The sequence below is a fragment of the Hemiscyllium ocellatum genome, chromosome 2 (genome assembly GCF_020745735.1).
Source record: "Hemiscyllium ocellatum isolate sHemOce1 chromosome 2, sHemOce1.pat.X.cur, whole genome shotgun sequence".
NCBI lineage: Eukaryota > Metazoa > Chordata > Chondrichthyes > Orectolobiformes > Hemiscylliidae > Hemiscyllium > Hemiscyllium ocellatum.
This window is the reverse complement of record NC_083402.1, coordinates 124466043-124481180: the sequence shown is the minus strand read 5'-3', so window position 1 is coordinate 124481180 and position 15138 is coordinate 124466043.

Genomic DNA, 15138 nt, shown 5'->3' with positions numbered 1-15138 from the left:
AAGATTGGGAAGGAATTCCACAGTTTAGGGCCCAGGCAGTTGAATGCATGTCAATATTGGGACAATTAAAGATGCTCAAAAGTTCAAAATTAGATAAGATTTTGGAGGGTTTGTAGGGCCACAGGAGAAAGTAGAGATGGAGGGTTGAGGTTGGGCAAGTCCTTAAAGGGATTTGAAATTTCTTAACGAAGAGCCAGTATAGATCAGTGAGCACAAGAGTGATGTGTAAACAGGGTTTTATGTGAACTAGGACTTTGGGCTGCAGAATTTGGAATGACTTCAAGTTTCAAGTGTTGAAAGTGGCAGGGTTCCTTGGAGTGCTTTGGAATGGTCAAATTTAGAGTCAACAGAGGAATGAATGAAACTTTCAACAGTGGAAGAACTGAGGGAGGCAATGTTAGGTGAGTGATGAGCAAGATTTGTGGGTAAACTCAAATATGAAACCAATCTTCTTAATTGATTGGTTCATCCTCAGACTATTGCCAGAAGGAGCGACAGAAGACAACAATACCAAACTTCCTAATTGGAGAAAAGTTCTCTTGCACAAATGGATATAGAAAAGCAGTCTGATAATTTAGCAGAGTAGAGAAGTTGAGAGGTGGCAGGGTAGGGCTGTGTGTTATCAATGAATTGGTGGAAACTGACATTGTTTTTCCAGAATAGTTGATCAAAAGGCAACATATAGATGAGAAATAAGAGGTTAACTCCTTGGAACATATCTCTGGTATACAGAGGTATCGCTGCAGGAAAAGAACAGAAGCTATTGTTGATGATTCTATGGCAATGATTACATAACTAAGGCTGGGACTAGATGAGTCACTTGCAGATGGATATGGTGGAGAAACATTAGGGATACGATGGAGAAACTGTGTCTAAGGCAGCAGACAAGTCAGGAAGAGTGAGAAAGGATAATTTGCCTTTATAACGGTCACAAAGAATGGCAAATCATAGCTTGAATCATTCAGTTCACAACAGAAGTCAAGAGATGTACCAGATTGGTATGGAATTAGAGATATTAATTGTATGGAGAAGGTTTGGACCTCCCCTAGTTACAATCTGTATCAATAATGTGGATGAGGGAACTGAGTGTAATGTATCTAGGTCTGCTGAAAGAGACATAATGTCACAGCGAGACTACAGTCAAGTTGAGTGAGTAGACATGGACAAGGCATATGGAATATAATGCAGTGACATGTAAAGTTATCCACGTTGATCAGATAAATATGTGAAATATTTTATGAATGATGAGAGAACAGGTGATCTTCGAATCACAGAATTGTTGCAGTGCTTAAGGAGGCTAATTGGCTGGTTGTTTCTGAGATCTCCAAATGAGCGTCATCACACTGTGAATCTTTCCCCCTAACCCTGCACAATATTCCATATCAGAGTTTACTGCCTAGCAGGAAACTCGCCATGCTGCTCAGCAAAAGCATAAAGGATGCAGCGAGAGATTCTTGACATTGAGATAGGACTCGCCACACTTCTTGCCTGATTTTGCCACAAACCTCATCATAGCCCAATTCACACAGATCCCTAGAAGATTCTGCCCACATAGAATCATAAAGTTGTACAGCACAGAGATAGGCTTGTCAGTCCAATTCGTCAATGTTGACCAGATATCCTCAATTAATCTCGTCCCACTTGCCAGCATTTACATAGAAAATAGATTCAGAAGTAGGCCATTTGGCTCTTCAAGCCTGCACCACCATACAATATGATCCTGGATGATCATGCAATTTCAGTATCCCATTCCTGCCCCCTCCCAATACCCTTTGATCACTTTACCTGCAAGGGCCACGTCCAGCTCCCTCTTAAATATACCTATTGAACTGGCCCCAACAGCTTCCTATGGGAGAGAATTCTGTAGGTTCTTAACTCTCTGAGTGAAGAAATTCTTCCTCATATCTTTCCCCTTATTCCTAGACTGTGACCCCTTGTTCTGGACTTGCTCAACATTGGGAATATCCTTTCCATTTCTAGCCTGTCAGTGTCATCAGGATTTTATAAGTACCTATGAAATTCTCCCTCATTAGTCTAAATTTCAACAAATACAAGCCCAATTGATTCAATCTTTCCTCAAATGTCAGTTCTGCCATCCGTGAATCAGTCTGGTGAACGTTTGCTGGACATCCTCAATAGCAACAATGTCCTTCTTCAGAAAGGAGTCCAAAACTGCATACAACAGTCAAGGTGTGGCCACGCCAAGGCCCTGTATAACTGCAGCAAGACATCCTTACTTTGATACTCAACTTGGAAAAGTGTGATGCTGGAAAAGCACAGCAGGTCAGACAGCATCCAAGGAGCAGGACAGTCAACATTTCGGGCATAAGTCCTTCATCGATACTCAAATCCTCTCGCTATAAAGAAGACCATTCCATTATCTTTCTTCACTGCCCATTGCACCTGCTGCCAACCTTCAGTGACTGTTCCACCATGACAATGAGGCTTCCTTACACTTCCCCTTTTCCTAAACTGTCACCATTCAGATAATAATCTGTCTTCCTGTTTTTGTGACCAAAGTGGATAGCCTCACATTTATCTACATTATATTGCATTTGCCAAGTGTTTGCCCGAACAGCCAATCTGTCCAAGTCACCCTGCAGTCTCTTTGCGTCCTCCTCACAGCACACTCTGTCATCCAGCTTAGTGTCATCTGCACATTTGGAGTTATGGCATTCAATTCCTTCACCCATATTTCCAAATTTGCTGATGGCACTAAGCTGGCCCATATCCATGCAAACCCTTCCAATTCATACATCCATCCAGAGGCCTCTTAAATGTTGTAATTGTAACAGCCTCCACCACTTCCTCTGGCACTTGTTCCATGCACTACCCTCTATGTTAAAAAGCTGCTCCATAGTTCCCTTTTGCACCTTTCCTATGCCCTCTAGCTTTGGACTCCCCCATCCTGGTAAAAAAAACCTTGGCTATTCACTCCATCCCATGTCCCTCGGGATTTTATAAACCTCTATTAGGTCACCCCTCAGCCTTTGATACTCCAGGGAAAATACCTTCAGCCTATTCAGCCTCTCTCTATAGCTCCAGTCCTCCAATCCTGACAACATCCTTGTAAATCTGAACCCTTTTCAATTTCACAACATTCTTCTTATAGCAGGGACACTAGAATTGAATACAGTATTCCAAAAGTGGCCGAATCAATGCCCTGTACATCTGTAATATGACATTCCAACTCCTAAACTCAATGCACTGACCAATAAAGGCAAGCATACTGAACACCTTCTTTATGAACCTGTCTACCTGTGAATCCCCCTTCACAGAACCTTAAACCTGAACCCCAAGATCTCTTTGTTCGGCATCACTCCCCATTTCAAATACTGTTTGCAGTTTGGTTTCCTTACTAAAGGTGGGATGTAAATGCATTGGAGGGAGTTCACAGGGAGTTTATTAGATTAAAACCGGGAATGAGGGGCTGTCTTATGAAGAGTGGTGGGGCAGGCTTTGCTGTTTCCACTTGAGTTTCAAAGAGGGACGGATGACTTGAATGAAGTGCAGAAAATCTTGACAAGGTGGATGCAGAAAGCATGATTCTTCTTCTATGTCTATCCAGAACTAAGGGACACTGTTTAAAAATTAGAAGTTACCCTTTCAAGAAGACAGAAATAAAGAAAACACATTCTCTGAATGTTGTGCGACTGTGGTATTCTCTGCCACAGAAGACAGTAGAAGCAGGGTCAATGAATATTTTTGAAAGCAGAGACCGATAGATTCTTGTTGAGCAACAGAATCAAGAGTATTTTGTATGTTCACAAGTCTGTTATGTAGCAGATTCAAATGTGAGTCGGGAGTCCATGTATACCACATCAACAGCACCAACCCTTCCTGTTTTTTTAAGATTAGATTTCCTACACTGTGGAAACAGGCCCTTCGCCCGAACCAGTCCACACCACACCTCAGGAGAGTAACCCACCCAGACCCATTTCTCTCTGAATGATGCACCTAATATATGGGCAAATTAGCATGGCCAGTTCACCTGAACTGCACATCTTTGGACTATGGGAGGAAACCGGAGCACCCAGAGGGGACCCACACAGACCCAGGGAGAATGTGCAAGCTCCACACACACAATCACCCGAGGCTGGAATTGAACCTAGGACCCTTATGCTGTGAGGTAGCAGTGCTAACCACTGAGCCACTGTGCCGCCCCTGTTATCTCATCAAATAAATTCATCAAGTTAGTTTAAACATGTTTTTCCCTTAAGAAGTCCATGTTGGTTCTTCCTAATTAACCCATAGTTGCCCGAGTTATTATTATTCCTTCTAAAATATTGTTTCTAGAAGTTTCCCACTTCCAAAGTTAAACTGACTGGTCTGCAATTGCAGGGCATATCCTGACAAACTTTTTGAACTTGGGTGTGTATTGTTTACAATTCTCCACTCCTTCGGCTCCACTTCTGAGTCCAGCGAAGACCAAAGGATTATGTAATTTCCACTTTCATTTCCATCAATATTCTTGGAGGCAGCTCAGCTAGTCTCTCTGTTGTGCCAACTTTAAGTACCAACAGCTTATCCAACACTTCTTCCTAATCAATCTCAAGCCCTTCTGGTGATTGAAATTCCTGCTATGACACCACGGCTTGAGTGACATCTGCTTCCTTGGGAACGAAAGGCAGAAAATATCAGTTTAATGCTCACCCATGTCCAGTGCCTTCAAGTGTTTGCATTCAGAGGGAGATAGGAGTCTTCATCCATGAATTCATGAAAAGTGACATGTAGGTTCAACAAGCAATTAGGAAAGCAACTGCTATGCTAGTTTTTGACACTGAATTCAATAACAGTTAAACAGGGTATTGGCAAAACTACAGTCAGAGCACTATGCACACTATGGTCTCCTCACCTAAGAAAAGGCACACTTGTCCTGAAGGGATTCAGAAAGACGATCTATGCTAGTTCTGCATTCCTTGGGGTTGAAGAGAATGAGAGATGATGTAATTGAAGCATAAAATCCTGAGAAAGGCTGACAAAGACAGATGCTGAGAAATTGTCTCCCATCATTATGATATCTAGATCATGGGATCACAGTATCAAAATAAGGGATAAGTCATTTAGAGCAGGGATGAAGATAAATTTCTTTACTCAAAGGGTTGTGAATATTTAAAATTCTATACCTCAAAGAGCTGTGGATGCTCAACATTTGAATCTATTCAGGACATAGATTTTTGAGCACTGTAGGGAAAAACCAGTGGTTTGGCCTTCATGTTTCAAAACAAAATAGCAAATGTTACTAATTTGATTGAGTTTTTTGAAGAGATGACAAAGAAAGTTCATAAGGCAGAGCAGTAGACATGCCTATATGGATTTCAGCAAAATGTTCAGCAAGATATGGTGGACTAGTAGGAATTCGGGGGAGCAGGCCAATTGGATATAAAATTGGCTTGAATGTTGGAGACAGAGTGTGGCAATACAGGGTTGCTTTTTAGCCTGGAGGCCTATGATCATTGGTGTGCTACAATGATTGGTACTGGGTCCACTGCTTTTCATCATTTACATAAAGGATTAGGATGTGAATATAGGAGGTGTGGTTAATGTTTGCAGATGGCACCAAATAGTTTGTGTCATGGACAGTGAAGAAGATTATCTCAAAGTGCAATTGGAACTTGATCGTATGGACCAATGGAGCAAGGAGTGATGATTGGAGTTTAATTTAGATAAATGTGAGGTGTTGCATTTTGGCAAAAGAAACCAGGGCAGGGCTTACATAGTTAATGGTAGGGGCCTGGGGAGTGTTGTAAAACAGAGACCTAGGGGTGCATGTACATATTTCCTTGAAAGTGGAGTCACAGATAGACACTGGTGAAGAAGGCATTTGGCGCTTTTGCCTTCATTGGTCAGAACTTTGAGTACAGGAGATTACTATCATGGATGTATGGGACATTGGGTTAAACCACTTTTAGAACATCGCATACAATTCTGGTCACCCTAGTAAAAGAAAGATGTTGTTAAACTTGAGAGGGTGCAGAGAAGATTTACAAGGATGTTGTCGGGGATGGAATGTTTGAGCTATAGGGAGAGGCTGACTAGACTGGGGCATTTTTCCCTGGAACATTGTAGGCTGAGAAGTGACAAAGGGTGAATAGCCAAGGCATTTCTCCTAGAAGTGGAGGAGTCCAAAACTAAAGAGCATATATTTAAGGTGAGAGGGGAAGGATCAATAAAGGACCTGAGGGGTAAGTTTTTCACGTAAACCATAGTGCATGTATGGAACGAGTGTTAGAGAAAGTGGTGGAGGTCATATCATTACAACATTTAAAAGACAACTGAATGGTTATACTAATAGCTAGGGTTAGAGGCAGATGGGCCAGAGGCTGGCAAGTGGGACTAGGTCAGATTGGGATGTCCGGGAAAGGTCTGTTTCTGTGCTGTATGACTCTGTGATTTTGTAACTCCATTAATCATCAGATTTATAATCAGCAGATGCTTCAATAAACCCCAGATGGCACCCTGAGCTCAGCAAAATTATTGGGTTTCTGACATAGTTACAAAGAAATGTACTTCCTGATCTAAAATATGGTATGGAATCATCAGAAACCATTAAGATCTGAAATGATATTAGTAATAGGATGAAGCTGTTTGGCACCAAAGCTTGCAAGATTTTGTAGCAACAGTGATGCTAATCAATCATATCTTGTTATCTTGATTGTGAATAGCAAGCTAGTAAACATAACAAATTCATAGCTTTTAATTATTACTCAAAAACCTGGCTTATCTTCACATAGAATCACTTTGAGTAATCACTTACATTTATTTCTGCAGTCTCTTTTGCTAACTTCTGTGCCAGAGATTTCAATAAAAGAAATGCAGTTAACAATATAAGTCAAATGTACAACCTCTCAAGACTGTTCTGGTATACAATAAATCATGGCTCTTCAACTCTACTTTCCAATCCAATTCTCATTAAATGTTCTTCACCAACTCAAAGCATGATTCAGCCAATGAAGTACTAAGGGAACATAACTATTGTCGTAGTATAAGAAGCAGGGCAACAAACCTATGCACATCAAACTTCAAAAAACAGAACATATGCTAATAACTACATCATCAAATTTTTAGTGATAATGATAAAGTAATTTAAAAAAGGCCAAGATAAATATGAACCTGATACATTGCTGAGAACTACTGTCCTCTTTTTGAAGTAGAACTAGGATATTGTTTACTTTTATGTGAAAGTGCAGAGGACACGTTGGTTTAACATCTCAAACAAAATTCAACACATTCGATAGTCCCTCAATATTGCCCAGGGATGCTTCTGATTGGATGACTGTATAAGTTACTCAATGTGTTTAGTGGCTATTTCATGCCAATGCTGCTAGTGCAATAATCTAGCTGGACATCAATTGTTAAGTCACTGTAAAGAACAGCACCTACTAAATAAATGAATAAATTGATTAGTAAAACAAATCAGTGAAGTTGCTCCAGTGGGTACGTTCCTCTCATTTAAAGTGAGTGTGGTATAAATATTTTCTCCCATTTCATGTATAGTACAACTTGAATGGTTTTTACTTAATGACCTGGATTTTCCCAGAATGGGATATCTCACAGCTTCAGGTCAAATACATTTAGCACAGTAAGTTGGTGGGATTGTGGGGTAAGAATCACAAGAAGAGGGGTAACAAGGGGGTCAGAGCCAACGGCAGTAGATGTCTCTCTGCGACCACACTCTTGCCTCCAATTGTTCCAGGCTGAGGTAATTGCAGGCCATCCTTCCAACCTGGCTGCTAGACTGCATGTTTCTCACTCGAGAACCTAATCATCTTCCTCACCCACTAGGGATGTGGGTGACCTGGGAGGTGGCTTGTTGTGGCCTTTAAGTAACCATTAATTGACTAGTAAAGGGCATTAATTAGTGATGAGTTGAGAAGGTCACCTGTGCACTTTCTCACCCAGAATTTAAACAGTGAGGTGATGAGAGGTTGAGTTTCTCCCCAAGGCCAACTTGCTTCATTATTCCTTTCTCACTGCCTCTCTTGCCACTTTAGAGAGAGAGGAAATTTGAGCTACGGATAGCTAACCTTTTTTGTGGCAGAGTTCTGAGTAATTAATGCACAAAATTCAGCAATTGCTTGAAGGTCACAGGATGGATGAAGCAAAAATAGTTTTTTGCAAAGATTAATAATGAAGCCACACTGTTCAGCAACTTGTAATGGTTCACGATCCATGGGAATCTCTACATTGTTAGAAGTTGCTGGATGATTTTCTCATTGATAATGACAGATGCTATTGAACTCAGTTAATTTGGCTACAAAATATTGCCTATTATTTTTTCATCACAATAAGTGGCAGATGTGATGAAAAGGCATTGATCTGAAATGTCAAGATGAATTTTAATCCACAAAACAATTGGACATATGTTAAGAATGATATAAAACTTGATAAAATCTCAAATATGACTCCAGCCCATCTCCAAGCTGCCCACTTCTGGTTTTAACCATTGTGGGAGACGGCAGGAGACACTGAGCCAAGATGAAGAAATAGTTTGGACGTGCCTCAGAAATAACTTCCATGGGAGGAAGAAGAATCCTTGACTTCAGAAAAAGCAGCTAAAGACAATTGACAATAGACAATAGGTGCAGGAGTAGGCCATTCTGCCCTTCGAGCCTGCACCACCATTCAATATGATCATGGCTGATCATCCTTAATCAGTATCCTGTTCCTGCCTTATCTCCATAACCCTTGATTCCACAATCCTTGAGAGCTCTATCCAACTCTTTCTTAAATGAATCCAGAGACTGGGCCTCCGCTGCCCTCTAGGGCAGAGCATTCCACACAGCCACCACTCTCTGGGTGAAGAAGTTTCTCCTCATCTCTGTCCTACATGGTCTACCCCATATTTATAAGCTGTGTCCTCTGGTTCAGCACTCACCCATCAGCGGAAACATGTTTCCTGCCTCTAGAGTGTCCAATCCTTTAATAATCTTATATGTTTCAATCAGATCCCCTCTCAGTCTTCTAAACTCAAGGGTATACAAGGCCAGTCGCTCCAGTCTTTCAGTTTATGGTAATCCCGCCATTCCAGGAATTGACCTCGTGAACCTGTGCTGCACTCCCTCAATAGCTAGAATGTCTTTCCTCAAATTTGGAGACCAGAACTGCACACAGTACTCCAGGTGTGACCTCACCAGGGCCGTATACAGCTGCAGAAGAACCTCTTTGCTTCTATACTCAATCCCTCTTGTTATGAAGGCCAGCATGCTATTAGCCTTCTTCACTCCCTGCTGTACCTGCATGCTTACCTTCATTGACTGGTGTACAAGAACACCCAGATCTCTCTGTACTGCCCCTTTACCTAAATTGATTCCATTTAGGTAGTAATCTGCCTTCCTGTTCTTGCCACCAAAGTGAATAACCATAAATTTATGCATCTGCCATGCATCTGACCACTCACCTAACTTGTCCAGGTCACCATGTAATCTCCTAACATCCTCATCACATTTCACCCTGCCACCCAGCTTAGTATCATCAGCAAATTTTCCTAATGTTATTACTAATACCATCTTCTATATCATTAACATATATTGTAAAAAGCTGCAGTCCCAGTACTGATCCCTGCAGTACCCTACTGGTCACTGCCTGCCATTCCGAAATGGAGCTGTTTATCACTACTCTTTGTTTCCTATCAGCCAACCAACTTTCAGTCCAAGTTAGTACTTTGCCCCCAGTATCATGCGCTCTAATTTTGCTCACTAACCGCCTATGTGGGACTTTATCAAAAGCTTTCTGAAAATCTAGGTACACTACATCTACTGGATCTTCCTCATCCATCTTCAGAGTTACATCCTCAAAAATTCCAGAAGATGAGTCAAGCATGATTTCCCCTTCATAAATCCATGCTGACTCTGACCTATCCTGTTACTACTATCCAGATGTGTCCTAATTTTATCTTTTATAATAATAGACTCCAGCATCTTTCCCACCACTGGGATCAGACTAACTGGTCTTTAATTTTGTGCTATCTCTCTTCCACCTTTCTTAAAAAGTGGTACAACATTAGCCACCCTCCAATCCGCAGGAACTGATCCCGAATCTATCGAACTCTGGAAAATAATCACCAACGCATCCACGATTTCTCGAGCCACCTCCTTCAGTACCCTGGGATGTAGACCATCAGGCCCCGGGGACTTATCAACCTTCAGACCTAACAGTCTCTCCAACACCAATTCCTGGCAAATATAAATTCCCTTAAGTTCAGGTCCTTCAGCTACTGTTACCTCAGGGAGATTGCTTGTGTCTTCCCCAGTGAACACAGATCTGAAGTACCAATTCAATTCTTCTGCCATTTCTTTGTTCCCTGTAATATATTCCCCTGTTTCTGTCTTCAAGGGCCCAATTTTAGTCTTAACCATTTTTTTGCCTTTCACATACCTAAAAAAACTTTTACTATCCTCCTTTATATTATTGGCCAGTTAACCTTCGTACCTAATTTTTTCTCTGCGTATTTCCTTCTTAGTAATCGTCTGTTGTTCTTTAAAAGTTTCCCAGTCCTCCGTTTTCACACTTATCTTTGCTATGTTATACTTTTTCTCTTTTAACTTGATATGTTCCTTAACTTCCCTCGTCAGCCACGGCCACCCTTGCCTCCTCCTAGGATCTTTCTTCCTTTTTGGAATGAACTGATCCTGCAACTTCTGCATTATACACAGAAATACCAGCCATTGTTCCTCCACGCTCATCCCTGCTGATGTATTGCACCATTGAACTTTGGCCAGCTCCTCCCTCATAGCTCCATAGTTCCCTTTATTCAACAGAAATATTGTCACTTCCAATTGTACCCTCTCCCTCTCAAATTGCAGATTGAAGCTTATTGTATTATGGTCATTACTTCCCAATGACTCCTTCGCTTCGAGGTCCCTGACCAATTCTGGTTCGTTGCACAATACCAGATCCAGAATTGCCTTCTCCCTGGTCGGCTCCAGCACCAGCTGTTCTAAGAATCCATCTCTGAGGCACTCCACAAAGTCTCTTTCTTGAGGTCCAGTACCATGCTGATTCTTCCAGTCTACGTGCATGTTGACATCCCCCATAACAACTGTAGTAACATCTTTGCGACAGGTCAATTTCAGCTCCTGATTTAACTTACATCCGACATCCAGACTACTATTTGGGGACCTGTAGATAAATCCCAAGAGGATCTTTTTATCCTTAGTATTTCTCAGCTCTATCCACACTGACTCTACATCCCCTGATTCTAGGTCCCCCCGCGCAAGGGACTGAATATCATCCCTTACCAACATGGTCACCCCACCCACTCTGCCCGTCAGTCTATCCTTACGATAGCACGTGTAGCCTTGAATATTCATTTCCCAGGCCCTGTCCACTTGAAGCCATATCTCAGTTATCCCCACAATATCGTATCTGCCAATTTCCAAAAGAGCCTCAAGCTCATCCATCTTATTTCTAATGCTTCATGCATTCATGTGTAGTATTTTTAATTTGTTACTGCCCTCACCCTTCACATCAACTCCTCTTTCACTCAACCTTACAGCATGACCCCTTTCTGAGTTTTCTGCCTCATTAATACAGTTGTTTTTCTTGACTTCCCTTGTTCTAACTTTCCCTCCAATTTCCTTCTTAAACATCCAGTTTGTCCCCTGCACCCCCCCGGCTACTTAGTTTAAACATAGCTGTGTTGCAGTAGCAAAACTGCCTGCCAGAATGCTGGTCCCTAACCTATTAAGGTGCAAATCATCTCTTGTGTAGAATTTATGCTTACCACAAAACATACCCCTGTGATCCAAAAATTTAAATCCTTGCTTCCTGCACCAGTTCCCCAGCCACACGTTCAAGTCCCTTATCTCCCTGTTTCTGGCCTCACCAGCCCGAGGAACTGGAAGCAAATCGGAGATAACCACCTTGGACATCCTGCTTTTAGCCTTCCTCCTAGCTCTCCGAAGTCCTGCTGTAGTATGTTCCTCCTGTTCTTCCCAACATCATTTGTGCCGACATGTATCACCACCTCTGACTCTTCACCTTCGTCCTTGAGGATTTCCTGCACTCTCTCTGTGATGTCTTTAACCCTGGCACCAGGATGGCAACACACCATCCTTAAGTCCCATCTGCTGCCACAAAAACCCCGGTTAGTTCCTCTCACTATGGAGTCCCCTATTGTCACGGCTCTGTGCGATGTCCGACTCTTCCGCTCTGACTCCATGCCAACGGTTGATTGACAGACCTGGCCACCTCGCGGACTGGCAGTGTCATCTGTCTCTACTGTTTCCAAAAGATTCAACTTGTTCCTGACAGGTACTTCCCCCGGGGTCTCTTGCACCTGTCTCCTCTCTGCCTTCCTCATCGTCTGCTCTCTTCTGCTCTCTTCTGGTATGATTGGTGTAATAACCTTGCTGAAGGTCTAAAGGATAGTGAGGACAATGTCAGGGGAAAAGTGTAGTCCCTTTACAGCACTGCTTGTGGACCAAGAGGAGGAAGAGTTCTTCTTCCCTGCTCCCAACTGATGTATTCTGTCATGTAGGACATCATCCCTGCAGGCTATAGAACACAGAACAGTACAGCACAGGAACATGCTCTTCGGTTGACCTCCCAAATGCTTCACTTCACACATGCCTGGATTAAACCCCATCTGCCGTTTCTCCGCCAACTTTCTAGCTGATCTATATCCTGTCGCATTCTTTGATAGCCTCCCTCACTGTTCACAACGCCACCAATTTTATGTCATTTGCAAACTTACTAATCAGACCACCGAAATTTTCATCCAAAACATGTAAATGTATGACAAACAACAGGGGTCTCAGCACTGGTCCTTGGGGAACACAGACTTCCAGCCAGCCAAACAAATCAGCTTTCTCATCCAAATAAACCACTCCAGATCATCTGAATGGGAGTTGAACCTCCCTCAGTTTGAAAACTAATCTATTATTTTTTAGCAGATAGTAAATATCATCATTTTAAAAGAAGAGTCATATTTGGCTTAAAATGTTAACCATATTTCTGTCTCCATGAAAGCTGCCATGTCAGTTGAGTTTCTGCAGACTTATTCTGCTTTGATTTAACAAAGTTCAAGAGTTCATTTCTAAAGGGATAGAATTGAAAGAGAAGTTACATTAAACTTGGGTTGGATTTTGGTTAAGCCACACTTGGAGAGCTGTATTATTGATCCAATAAGTGAGGTGCACTTCACATTCATAAAGCCCAATTTTCTGTAAACCTCAGGACATTCTAATTAACCACAGAGATGTTTGGGATTTCAAGATCAACTTGTCTTTTAAAGCCTGGCTGAGTCTGATTCTGTTTTTCATTATAGAAATTCACTTCACTGCTGTTGCTTGAAAGACCCTTATGGGCATGTGATTGGTGAACACTCGAAACTGGTCAATGAGAATATGATTTGGAGATGCCAATGTTGGACGGGGGTGTACAAAGTTAAAAATCACACAACACCAGGTTATAGTCCAACAGGTTTAATTGGAGGCACTAGCTTTCAGAGCGCCGCTCCTTCATCAGGTGGTTGTCCACAATGAGAATCTGTTCAATGCTTTGCTGCTGAACACACATTTGCCACTGGATGGCAGTGCAGCTGTACTTTGTTGATTATTGCCAACAGAATCATGAATTAAAACAGCTTTTGTTTCGTTCTGAATAATACCTACCCCTCAGTACATAATATAGTCAGTTTTAATTCAGGAAAAACTTCTTTGCCCAGTGAATCATTTGGGTGTCATCATTCTGGAGGTGAATATATGAATATACTTTTCAGGAGAAACTAAGTAAACACAAGAGAGAATGGAAGATTGCTAGAACTAGGCCTCTTCACTCTATTGGAGCCTCCTCCACCATTCAACAAGATCTATGGCTGATGTTCTACCTCAACCCGACTCTCCTGCACTATTCCCATGTCCCTTAATATGTATAATCCAATAATCTATCAAGTTCTGTCTTAAAGATAATCAGTAGCTGGTAATCCACAGATGTCTGAGGTAGGGAATTCCAAATATTTAAATCTCTTTGGGAGGACAAATTTCTCCTTTTCTCAGTTCAAAACTGCCAATCAATTAGATTGTAGTCCCATGCTCTAGGTTCCTGGCCAGCCAATGGAAACAATTTGTCAGAATCTATCTTGTTAAACTTCTTAAGGATTTTGTGTTTTGAATCGATCATCTCATTCTTTGAAACTGGAAGAGTGATAAGCTTGGTCTGCCAGAATATGGGCCAATAGAATAATGAAGTATGTTCATAGGGTAGGAGAAATTGGAGTAGGAGGAAGAAGATGTGAAGTATAAACTTTGGTTTGAGCCTGTAGATTTGAATGGCCTGTTTCTGTGCTGTGAATTCAATGTAATTCATTTACATTGTATAGTAGTGGAAGATCACCTAAAGTGAGGACTCCAAGTGGAAAATGTTGGAATAAGTAAATTCAATAAAGACTATATGATACTAATGTTTATAAATGCAACTTGCAGAGAACTATGTCTTTTCCTATGGGACAATCTTTTTTCGTAATATTATATAACACCAGGCAAACTACTTGTGCCAAAGGTCCGACAGGCTCTGTACAGAAGACATTTTGTTTGAAATCTGCTAATTTTCCTTATTTGTTCTTGGACTATGGACATAGCTACATATAGCTGTATGTGAGGTGCTGCATTTTGGAAAGGCAAATCAGGGCAGGACTTATACATTGCTGAAAATGTGTTGCTGGTTAAAGCGCAGCAGGTCAGGCAGCATCCAAGGAACAGGAAATTCGACGTTTCGGGCATAAGCCCTTCATCAGGAATGGACTTATATATTTAATGGTATGGTACTGGGGAGTGTCACTGAACAAAGAGACGTTGAGGTGCAGGTTCATAGTTCTTTGAAGGTGGAGTCACAGATTGACAAGGTAGTGAAGATGCTGTTTGGTACACTTGCCTTTATTGGTTAGTGCATTGAGTAGAGGAGTTAGGAAGCCACGTTACAGCTGGACAGAACATTGATGAGGCCACTTTTGGAATGTTGTGCTTAATTCTGGTTTTTCTGCTATAGGAAAGATGTTGCTAAACTTGAAAGAGTTCAGAAAAGATTTACAAGGAAGTTGCCAAGGTTAAAGGGTTTGAGCTACAGGGAGAGGCTGGGGCTACTTTCCCCGGAGCGAGTGAAGCTGAGGGATGACCATATAGAAGTTTGTAAATCATC